Raw genomic sequence first — 11,744 nt, 5'->3', positions numbered from 1 at the left:
GCGTGCACAGTAAATGTCCAATAATTGTTAGCTGTTCCTATCGTGAAGAGTAAGGAGCTGGAAGGCACAGAGATGCGTGGCCGGGGGTGGGGGGTGGGGGGTGGGGTGACTCTCTACCCAATCTGGGGATGGGAGAGGGGCCAGGATGCTTTCCCAGAGAGGTGATGCTTGAGGGGGAGTTGGCCATTTTCAGTGGTCATAGGGGCAGCAGAGAGTGGGAACCTCTTGGAGCAAATGCTCAATAGATATTTGCTCAATAAACAAAAAATAAAATAAAATAAAGACTGCAAGGCTTGCCTGTAACCAGGGGGATACAAAAGCCTGCCAGGGCAGACTGGGGGGGTCCTCAGGAAGCCAGGGCTGGGTGGCTGGTCCCACCGGCAGGCTGCAGACTTTTCTGGAATACAGGACCCTCCTAGGCCTGGCCCAACACCACCCTAGGCCCTGCCCTGTGCTCCGGAAGCGATGTGGACTACGCCGGACCTCGGACTTGGGGCCCGCAGGGGAGGACGCGGTGGGGTGGGCTGGCGGCGCGGGGGTCCTCCTGCGCCTTCTCCCCCTAAGGAGAATGGCCAAGTCCCTGCGAGGCGCCTCCCGCGCGCCCCCGTTGTCCGAGCCACAAAGGGCCCGGATCAATGGAAGGCGGGAGCGGCCGAGGGGCCTCCTCTTTGTGCGGCTGTCTCAGGCCTGTTTGCACCGCCGTCTCCGCGCCCCCATTGATCAGGCATGTGGAAAGATTCCGCCTCCCGGGCTCCCTTTGTGGCCGCGTTGCCAGGCTGCGCCCGGCGTGACTGCACCGCGCGGGGCGCTCCCGCCTGCGGTGGGCACCGGGCTGCGAGACGGGGCGGGGTCCCCGAGAGGGCAGGCTTGCCAGATTTAGCAAATAAAAACACACAGGACGCCCGGATTAAATTCTCATTTCTGATAAACAACGAGTCAAGGTCAAACAAACAAATAAATACATGTTCTAGTGTAAGTACGTCCCAAATATCGCATGGGACATACTTATACTAAAAAAAAAAAAGGTACTTGTTTATTTGTCTGAAATTCAAATTTCACTAGGCGTCTCGTATGCTATGTGGCACCTGTGAGGGGGGAAACCGAGTAACTGCGCTGCCCAGAACGTACCCGGATACCTCTGCCACCTTGAGTCATTGGCATTTGTTTTGTTTGCTTTTGCTTCTTGTCCATTATCATGGAACTCCTGACTACTACTTAGAATTTCCCCTTAATGAATTAATTTCTTTTTAACTTAAACGATGTAACTGATGCATAGGTCACATACATTAATTTGAACCAATGTTAAGGATGCCGCCAGGTGCACTTTTCCCTATACAGACACCCAAGTGACTGCACCCAGACCAGGATATAATGAATTCCCATCACCCGAGGAGGTTCCTTCGGATTTGCTTCCTGTCAAGACCGTCCCCAGTTGGTAGCCACTATTCTGACTTCCCTCGCCATAGATTGGTTTTAGTTGTTCTTGAACTTCATGTAAACGGAGGCAAAAAGTGTGTACTCTCTTGAGTCTGGCTGCTTTCACTCAACGTGCTTGTGAGGTTGGTCCACAATCTTGGATAAGCAGCTTGTTCCCTCTCACTGCTGGCTGAGGAGTATCCCATTGCATGGCTGCACCCCGGTTTGATCGTCCGTGCTCTCACTGATGGATGTCTCAGCTGTTTCCAGGTTTTGGCTCCTATGAATAAAAGCTGCTATGATCAGACTTGTACTAGTCATTGTACGGATTTAAATATATTTAACCTAAGCAATACTATGTGTGAATTCCTAGGCTTGCAATGCTGGTTTTTATTTTTTCCCTCGGTACATTCAATATATTACGATTCCTCATATTTATGTGAGCATTTTTATACCAACCAAGCTCACCTCCTGCACCATCAATGGCCACATGCCAAAGAGCAGAATAAAGGTTAAGAGAACAGGTCGGCTCAGGGTGGATCCTGGGCAAGTGAGTTAGCTCCTTGGAGCCTTGGTTTCTTCATCTGTGAAATGGGGGTGATAATGCTAATTACCTCGCAGGACGGTTGAAAAGCAAACTGGGCAAATGCCGTATAAAAGGGCCAAATGCAGGGCTGGCATATAGTGGATGCTCTACATCAGAGCCTCTATCAAGCTCCGGATTGATGCCTGCCCTCATTTCATCTTATTTCATTCCATTGAGGCAGATACTATTATTATCAACCTATTTTACAGTTGAAGAAACCAAGGCTCTGGGAGACAAAGTCACTTGCTCATGTTGGCATAGTTAGCGAGCGACAAAGCCACCACCCAGTGTGATTTCCATAGCTGGGAAGGCAAGAAGGATCCAGGAAGGATGCGGCTCAGTGCCTGGAAAAGGGAGCAGGCTCTAAGGACAGGCTGGGTACCTTCTTCTTCCTGCCTCTGTGTCTTCCAACAGCGCCCAAACCGAAGGCAAGCAGGTGGCTGTGGGACCCGGTTTCTCTTTGGAGAACGGAGAGAAGCTGGGCTGGACATTTCTAGGAGAGGCCGAGCCTCCCAGCCACTGGCAGCGGGGAGGACAGGCAGGGCGAGTCTGACGGGGTGGGGTGAGGGGGGGGCGGGCAGAGGAAGCAGGAAGCAGGAGGAGAAGCCCAGCCCTCTCGCAGAACTGCAGCCACAGCCGCTGGGCAGAGCCCGACATCAGCTACCTGCCTTCTGAAGGGCACGGGAACTGCTGATCTCAGGCGATTAGCATAACAATCCCCAATCCAGCGTCCTCGGGGCCCAAAGCTGGGTCTGCACAATCCCATTTCAAGCCAGCTCTTTCTTTAGCTGGCTAATTATGGGGGGCGGGGGGTGGGGTGGGACATGATCTTCTTAAAGGGGCCCCTACACCCAGGATCCAGGCTGGGATTAGCCGCAGGGAAGGGTCCCAACAACACTTGAGCTCTGGCAGAGCGTGGGTGCCACTACCCTGCACCATAGGGGAAAAGACTGTCCTCACTGGAGATTTCAAAGGGCTTCCTGTTTAAACCCTTCTTGGCCCCATTAGTGCACGACTGTAAGATATCTTCTGTTCACAGCTGTATCCTGGTGCTTGGCACAGAGTAGGTGCTCTAATAAGTCACAAGCACAGAGCCTGTGGGTTCAGAAACTCAACCTACTGATCTAATGAGGCCCCGTGCTGGGTACTAATGGAGGCCACTGAGAGAGAGCTTCCTGTTTGCAGGTCCCTGAGGGTGTTCCTTCTGCCCATTCCCACCCTCAGGGTCTTGAACCCCTCCTTGCGCCTCCAGCCTCCAGGCAACAGAAGTCAAAGAAGGCACAGAGGTTAGAATGGGCGGAGCACAGAGACAGCACTGGGTTTGAATCCCAACTCTGCTACTTACCCCTGTGTAACCTTAGGCAAATCTCTTAACCTCTGAGGCTCGGTTTTCTCATCCATGAAATGGGAACTATCAAAATGTGCCTGAAACATTGTTTATAAACATTCACTAAAATACCATATGGGAGTGCCTGGCACGTGGTTGGGGCTCCGAAAATGGGAGTCCTTTCTCTGCCTTCCATAGAAACATCTACTGTGGGGACACCTGGGTGGCTCAGTCCATCAAATGTCGGACTGTTGATTTCAGCTTAGGTGACGATCTCACGGTTCACGGTATCCAGCCCCGCATCTGGTTCTGCACTGACAGTCGGGAGCCTGCTTGAGAGTCTCTCTCTTTCTTCCTCTCTTTCTGCCCCTCCCCTACTCTCTCTCTCTCTCACACACAAAATAAATAAATTAACATTAAAAAAAAAGAGAAATGCTTACTGTCAATGTAGCTATTGTTTATCAGGTACCCATTATATACCAATCTGTGTCCAGTGCCTAAACTCTCTCTTCATCCCTTGAAACACCTCTGTGGGATGGGTTCTACACTATTTGAAAAAGAGGAAAATGAAGTCAGAGAGGCAAAGGGATTTGGCCAAGGCCACCCAGCTAGAAAGTTTCAAAAGGAGGCAGGAGCCCAGCTGACCCTAAAGACAATGGCTCTGGAGGCCGGGAAGTGTTGGTAGTTATTGCGGCCACCACCCCCTCCCCGCTGCACAGGCCAGCCAGTCTCAGGTCTCCGGATTGTGTGCTGTGTGTTAGGCTTTGTGCTGAGAGCTGAGGATAGAGCTGAGTGGAAGACGGACAAATGTGGTCATGCTGCTCTCCTGGAGTTGGGATCTGACAACAATCCAGTAATTTCTGTGAGTGATAAGGGCCTTGAAGACAGTAAAATGAGGTGATGGGTAGAGTCCTGGGGGCCTGAGAAGTCTTCTCTTGAGGGAGTGTTACTAGAACTTTAGGATAGCTCTGGGAAGATGGGAGGGGGACAGGAGAGCGTACCAGAAGAGCAAGTGCAAAGACCCTGGGGCAGAGTGGGGGCTTGAAGTATCTGAGGAACCAAAAGGCAGCCCTGTGAGAGAGGGTTAGAGTGGAGTGGAAGGAAATTGGGGACAGAGGAGGGGCCCTAACCAGACAGGGCTTTATGGGACTTGGGTAAGAAATATGAATTCCGTTCTTTCCTCCGTTCCTCTGCCCCTTCCTCCCCTTTCTTCCCTTCCTTGTCTTCCCTTCCCTCCAGTGCCTACTATTTTCCAGGCACAGGGCCAGGGGCTGAGGGCCTGACAGTTTCTCCACCTTCTCCTTCTCTTCTATCTCCCCTCCTCTCCCTTCCCCCTCCTCTTCTGAACAGCTGCCCCACCCCCATCACCGGACCAGCTCTCTCCCCCTCCACCGCATCCCATCCCCTCCCCCTGACAATGAGAACGAACCCTGAGCCCAGCTCTCCATAGTATCGTCCCTTTAAGGAATCCCTAAATCCGGACACCCCTCTCCTCCCCCACCTGAGAACCAATTAGGGCTCCCGAATTCGAGTGGAGGCTTTTGTGTGTCACGTGTTTAGGGAACAAAGCCCTCTCCGGCAGGAATAAAAGCTTCTATTCAGGAGCCAGTTTGTTCTCATTCTAATCGTTTCCACTTGAGCCTAGCCTCCTTCCCGGGTTCCCAGGGCCGCCCGGCTCGGGCCTCACCTTCCCGCCTCAGCACCCCGCATGCGGGCCCTACCCGGAGGCAGGTGGCCACAGACCCAGGGCTCGGCCCATCTTTTCTTCCTGAAAGATCGTATGATGCCAGCCAGCTCTGAGTTGGGCCTGGTGCTCGGTGCTTCACATGTTTCTTCCTGAGGACTGACACTCTCCTCAATGCCGCAGAGGAAAGTGAGGTGCAGGGGAGCTAGAGAGCTTGCCTGAGGTCACAGAGCTAGTAAAAGGGGGAGTCTAGACTCCCAGTATTATGCTTCGGGACCCTCAGCTGATCCTAGAGTTGCAGAGTGAGGGAGAAGAGAGCTGTCATTTTTACAAAGCCTCTGGGGCCAGGCACCTGCTGAACATTAGTGACTCCTCACAATGCCATGTGAAGAAGCAACAATGGAGGTCAAAGTCACAGAGGAGTCTGTAGCAGGAGGGGAGCTGGAATTCAGGACTCTGAGGATGGAGAGATGGGGAGGGTATGGGACTTTCATACAATGGAGCCATTAGGAAAAATGTACTGAGGGGCGCCTGGCTGGCTTAGTCAGACAGTGTCTGACTTCCACTTGGGTCATGATCTCAGCAGTTCATGGGCTGGAGCCCCGAGTCGATGGGCACTGCTCTGACAGCTCAGAGCCTGCTTGGGATTCTCTCTCCTCCCCTCTCTGCTTCTCCTCTGCACTCTTTCTCTCTCTCTCTTAAAATAAATAAATAAACTTTAAAAATAAAATAAAATAGGGGTGTCTGGGTGGCTCATTTGGTTAAGCTTCCAACTTAAGCTCAAGTCATGATCTCGCAGGTCGTGGGTTCGAGCACCGCATCGGGCTCTGTGCTGACAGCTCAGAGCCTGGAGCCTGTTTCAGATTCTGTGTCTCCCTCTGTCTCTGTCCCTCCCCTGTTCATGCTGTCTCTCTCTCTCTCAGAAATAAACATTTAAAATTTTTTTAAAAAATGTATTGATATGGAATGGTCATTGATATATTGCCAAGAGGAAAAAGGCAGTATGCTGAGCATAACACAATCCCATTTGGGTAAAAGACAAAGGAAAAATCTGCACATAAACACACACATATGGCACATTTCTATATGTATACAGAAAACATTTGAAGAAGAATATGCACGAAATTGTAGTATCTGTGTTCCTTACCTTTGGGGAATAGAAATGGGAAGTGGGACAGAGGTCACTTAGTACCATTCTGTGCTGTTTGAAAAATACATATATACTTTTAATCATGATCGTGTATTTCTTTCAAGATCATTTTTGTTTTATTGAGGTTACCTTAAGCCCTTTAAAGTATAGGATTCAGTTGCATTTAGTATACTTACAATGTTGCACAATCCTCACTCCTATCTAGTTTCAAAACATTTCATCACCCCGAAGTCAAAGCCCATGTCCCAGTAAGTAGCCACCGTGCCCCCCCCCCCCCCCGTTTTCTCCCTCCCCCAGCCTCTGACAACCACTGTGTTCTGTCTCTAGGGATTTACCTATTCTGGATATTTCATATAAATGGGATCATAAAATATGCGACCTTTTATGTCTGGCTTTTTTCTTTTTTTTAAAATGTTTATTTTTGAAGGAGGAGAGACAGAGCGTGAGCAGGGGAGGGGCAGAGAGAGAGGGAGACAGAATCTGAAGCAGGCTCCAGGCTCTGAGCTGTCAGCACAGAGCCTGATGCGGGGCTTGAACCCAAGAGCCGAGAGATCATGACCTGAGCTGAAGTCAGATGCCTAACCGACTGAGCCACCCAGGCTCCCCTGTTTTTTTTTGTTTTTTTTTTTTTAATTAGAATAATGTTTTTGAGGTTCAAGCCTGTTGTAGCAAGTGTCAATATTTTATTCCCTTTTATGACTGAATTATATTCCATTGTATGGTATGCCCCATTTTCTTTATCCATTCATTCCTCAGTTGAAGGACACTGGGTTGTTTCCATCTTTTGGCAATCATGAATAGCACTGCTATGATCATTCATATACAGGGTTTTGTTTGAATACGTGTTTTTAATTCTTTCAGATATATGCCTGGGAGATGGCCATCTTTAACTTTTTGAGGAACCACCAAAGTGTTTTCCACAACACTACACCATTTTACATACCACAAGCAATGTGCAGAAGGTTTCAATTTCTCCACATTCTTACCAACTTTTGTAATTTTCCTTAATTAAAAAAAAACACCAGATTATAGCCCAGGGTGCTTGGGTGGCTCAGTCAGTTAAGCGACTGACTTGATTTTGGCTCAGGTGATGATCTCACAGTTCTTGAGTTCAAGCCCCACATCAGGCTCTGCACTCACAGCACTCTCAAATATAAATAAATGTTCCCCCACTCTCAAATATAAATAAATGTTAAAAAAATATTATAGCCATCCTAGCAGGTATGAAGTGGTATCTCATTGTGGCTTTAATTTGCATTCCCCATATGGCTAATAATGTTGAGCATCTTTCTTTCTTTCTTTCTTTCTTTCTTTCTTTCTTTCTTTCTTTCTTTCTTTCTTTCTTCCTTTCTTTCTTCCTTTCTTTCTTCCTTTCTTCCTTTCTTCCTTTCTTCCTTTCTTCCTTTCTTCCTTTCTTCCCTTCCTTCCTTCCTTCCTTCTTTCTTTCTTTCTTTCTTTCTTTCTTTCTTTCTTTCTTTCTTTCTTTCTTTCTTCATATATATATTTTTTAGAGAGAGGGAGAGAGGTAGAGTGAGAGAAAGAGAGACACTCAAGCAGGATCCAGGCTCAGCATAGAACCTGACATGGGATTTGAGGCCATGACCCTGGGATTAGGACCTGAGCCAAAACCAAGAGTCAGATGCTCAACCAACTAAGGGTGCCCCCGCCTTTGTTATTTTAGGATTTTAGTTATTTATTTAAAATATTGTGTTATCATTATATTGAAAAGTTTTTATTTATTTTTAAGTAATCTCTATCCTTCACGTGAGGCGGAACCTCATGCCTCAGGCATGAAGAGTCGCATACTTTTCTGACGGAACCAGTCAGGTGCCCCAAGATTTTATTATTATTATTATTTAATATTTTTATTTATTTCTAGGAGAGAGAGAGAGAGAGACAGCATGAGCAGGGGAGGGTCAAAGAGAGAGGGAGATACAGACTCCGAAATAGGCTTCAGGCTCCAAGCTGGCAGTCAGCACAGAGCCCGACGCGGGGCTCGAATCCATGAACCGCGAGATCATGACCTAAGCGAAAGTCGGACGCTTAACCGACTAAGCCACCCAGGCGCCCCGATTTTATTATTTTTTAATGTAATCTCTATCCCCCATTATTTCCTTTTTTTAAATTTAAGAATAATTGACATAGAATGTTCTGTTCATTTCAGGTGCACAACTCAGTGATTCAATATGTATATACATATGAAATGATCATCACAATAAGTCTTGTTACCATCTGTCACCATACAAAATTATTATAAGGGCACCTGGCTGATTCAGCTACTGGTGCGTGCGACTCTTGTTCTCCTGTTTGTGAGTTTAAGCTCCAGTTGGGTGTAGGGATTCCTTAAAAATAAAATACTAAAAGAGAACAAAATTGTTACAGTATTATCAGTTATATTCCCTATGCTGTGCATTATACCCCATGTCTTATTTATTTTATAACCGGAAGATTGTACCTCTTAATCTCCTTCATTCATTTTGTCCATCCTCCTCCCCCTCAGGCAACTAACCATTGGTTTATCTGGGGCATCTTTTTCATTTGCTTATTGGCCACTTGTGTATCTTCTTTGAAGAAATATCTAACAGGTCTTTTGCTCATTTTACTTATTTATTTTTTAAAGTTTATTCATTTATTTCTTCAAGAGATTTCAAGTAATCTCTACACCCAATGTGGGGCTCGAACTCAGGACCCTGAGATCAAGAGTCGCATGCTCTTCTGATTGAGCTAGCCAGGTGCCCCTCTTTTGCTTATTTTAAGATGGGTTGTTTATTGGGCGGCTGGCTGGCTGTCAGTAGGGCATGCACCTCCATCTCAGGTGGTTGAGTTCAAGCCCCAAGTTGGACGTGGAGCCTACTTAAAATAAAATAAAACAAATAAATAGGGGCACCTGGGTGGTGCAATTGGTTATGGATCTGACTCTTGATCTCGGCTCAGTTCATGATCTTACAGTTCATGAGTTCAAGCCCTGCCTTGGGTTCTGCACTGATGGTATGGAACCATGCCTGGGATTCTGTCTCTCCTTCTCTCTGAACCGACCCCCTTGTGTTCTGTCTCTCTCTCAAAGTGGATAAATAAACTTAAATTAATAAACTTAAGGGGTGCCTGGGTGGCTCACTCGGCTAAGCGTCCGACATCGGCTCAGGTCATGATCTCACTGTTCCTGGATTCGAGCGCCCCGCCCCAGTCAGGCTCTGTGCTGACAGCTAGCTCAGAGCCTGGAGCCTGCTTCAGATTCTGTGTCTCCCTCTCTCTCTGACCCTCCCCTGCTCATGCTGTCTCTCTCTCTCTCCAGAAATAAATTTAAAAAAAAAAAACATTTAAAAAATTTAAAGTTTAAACTTTAAATAAAAATAAATAAATAAAATGGGTTGTTTGACTTTTGAAAACTAAGTTGTAAGAGTTCTTTTTTCTTAATTTTTTAATGTGTTTTATTTATTTCTGAGAGAGACAGCATGAACAGGGGAGGGTCAGAGAGAGAGGGAGACACAGAATCTGAAACAGTCTCCAGGCTCTGAGCTGGCTGTCAGCATAGAGGTCTTGAATCCACATACTGTGAGATCATGACCTGAGCTGAAGTCGGATGCTTAACCGACTGAACCACCCAGGTGCCCCAAGAGTTCTTTATGTATATTCTGGATACTAGTCCCTTATCAGATACACAATTTGCAAATATTTCTTCCCATCCTGTAGGCTGCCTTTTCATTTTCTTCATTGTGTCCTTTGATGCAGAAAAGTACTTAATTATTTATTTATTTATTTTAAAAATATTTTATTTATTTTTAAGACAGAGAGAGAGAGAGAGCATGAGCAGGGGAGGGGCAGAGAGAGAGGGAGACACAGAATCCGAAGCAGGCTCCAGGCTCTGAGCCAGCAGCACAGAGCCTGACGCCGGGCTCGAACTCACAAGCTGTGAGATCATGACTGGAGCCGAAGTCGGACGCTTAACGGACTGAGCCACCCAGGTGCCCCGTCTTTAATTTTAAATTTTTTTTTTTTTTTTTTTTTTTTAATGTTTTATTTATTTCTAGGAGAGAGAGAGAGACAGCTTGAGCAGGGGAGGGTCAGAGAGAGAGGGAGTCACAGACTGAAACAGGCTCCAGGCTCTGAGCTGGCAGTTAGCACAGAGCCCGACGCGGGGCCCGAACCCACGAACCGCGAGATCATGACCTAAGCGAAAGTCGGACGCTTAACCGACTAAGCCACCCAGGCGCCCCCCCGTCTTTAATTTTAAAAAAATGTTTATTTATTATCTTGAGAGAGAGAGTGGGGGTGGGGGGGAAGGGCAGAGAGAGGGAGGGAGAGAGAGAATCCCGAGGAGGCTCTGTGCTGAAAGCACAGAGCCTGATGTAGGGCTCAATTACATGAATGGTGAGATCATGACCTGAGCCAAAATCAAGAAGCAGACCTTAACCAACTGAGCCACCCAGGTGCCCCAAAAGTGTTTAATTTTGACGAGGTTCAATTTTTCTTTTGATGCTTCTGTTCTGGGGACATAACTAAGAATCCATTGCTAAACCTAAGGTCATGAAGATTTACCCCTATGTTTTCTGCTAACAGTCTTACAGTTTTAGGCCTTTGATCCATTCTGCATTAATTTTTGAATATGGTGTGAAGTAGGGGCCTAAGTCATTCTTTTATATGTAGATATTATTCTATAATAATTATTTTAACCCTAGTCTTTAGTGTCTTAACCAATGACTTCCAAATTTTTGTGACCAGACATCCCTAAGAGGAAGCAATCTTTGGCCCATATTGCTAATATAATGTAGATTTACCTATTTGTATATATAAGTGTACAATTATGCTGCTATAATAACTATGTTTTAAAATATACACAAAAGAATTTTTAAAATTTTTAATGTTTATTTATTTTTGAGAGATAGAGACAGAGCATAAATGGGGAAGGGCAGAGAGAGAGAGAGAGAGAGGGAGACACAGAATCCGAAGCAGGCTCCAGGCTCTGACTGTCAGCACAGAGCCTGACGTGGGGCTCGAACTCAGGGACCATGAGATTATGACCTGAGCTGAAGTCAGACGCTTAACCGACTGAGCCCCCAGGATCCCCCACAAAAGAAATTTTTAGAAGGATGAAATAGAAAAAAATACATCTAGGGACGCCTGGGTGGCTTAGTCGGTTAAGCGTCCGACTTTCGCTTAGGTCATGATCTCGCGGTTCGTGGGTTCGAGCCCTACGTCGGGCTCTGTGCTGACTGCCAGCTCGGAGCCTGGAGCCTATTTCGGAGTCTGTATCTCCCTCTCTCTCTGATCCTCCCCTGCTCATGCTGTCTCTCTCTCTCCTAGAAATAAATAAAAATATTAAATAAAAAAAAAAAGAAAAGAAAAAATACATCTAGAAGGTTTGGTCTTTTCTTAGTGGATCATTTAGAGTGCTCCCAGGGCTCTCAACCCTCTCTGGCACTTGCTGGTCCTGATGGGCATCTAAAAGGGATACCCGGAACCACCATCGTGTGGTATGGGAATGAACCTTCCAGAGTGGATCTGTCTTCCCTCTTCTAGGTCCCAAAGTCTGATAACGGAAGGACGAGTGTTGGAACCCTGGCTCTGTTTCCTAGCTGTGTAA

General features: G+C 46.9%; 1 long non-coding RNA gene across 1 annotated transcript; it reads right to left on the bottom strand.

Annotated features, from left to right (window-relative positions):
• Positions 1-1,353: 1,353 nt before the first annotated feature.
• Positions 1,354-3,869, bottom strand: LOC120247578. The gene is made up of 2 exons (XR_005532366.1): positions 3,770-3,869; positions 1,354-1,696 (listed from the first exon to the last, which is right to left on the bottom strand). It is a non-coding gene; the product is annotated as an uncharacterized LOC120247578 (long non-coding RNA).
• Between the last annotated feature and the right edge of the window lie 7,875 nt (positions 3,870-11,744).

Source organism: Hyaena hyaena, unplaced genomic scaffold, assembly GCF_003009895.1.
Source record: "Hyaena hyaena isolate Hyena2069 unplaced genomic scaffold, ASM300989v1 scaffold_0, whole genome shotgun sequence".
Lineage (NCBI taxonomy): Eukaryota > Metazoa > Chordata > Mammalia > Carnivora > Hyaenidae > Hyaena > Hyaena hyaena.
This window is presented reverse-complemented; position numbering and strand designations above follow the sequence as displayed.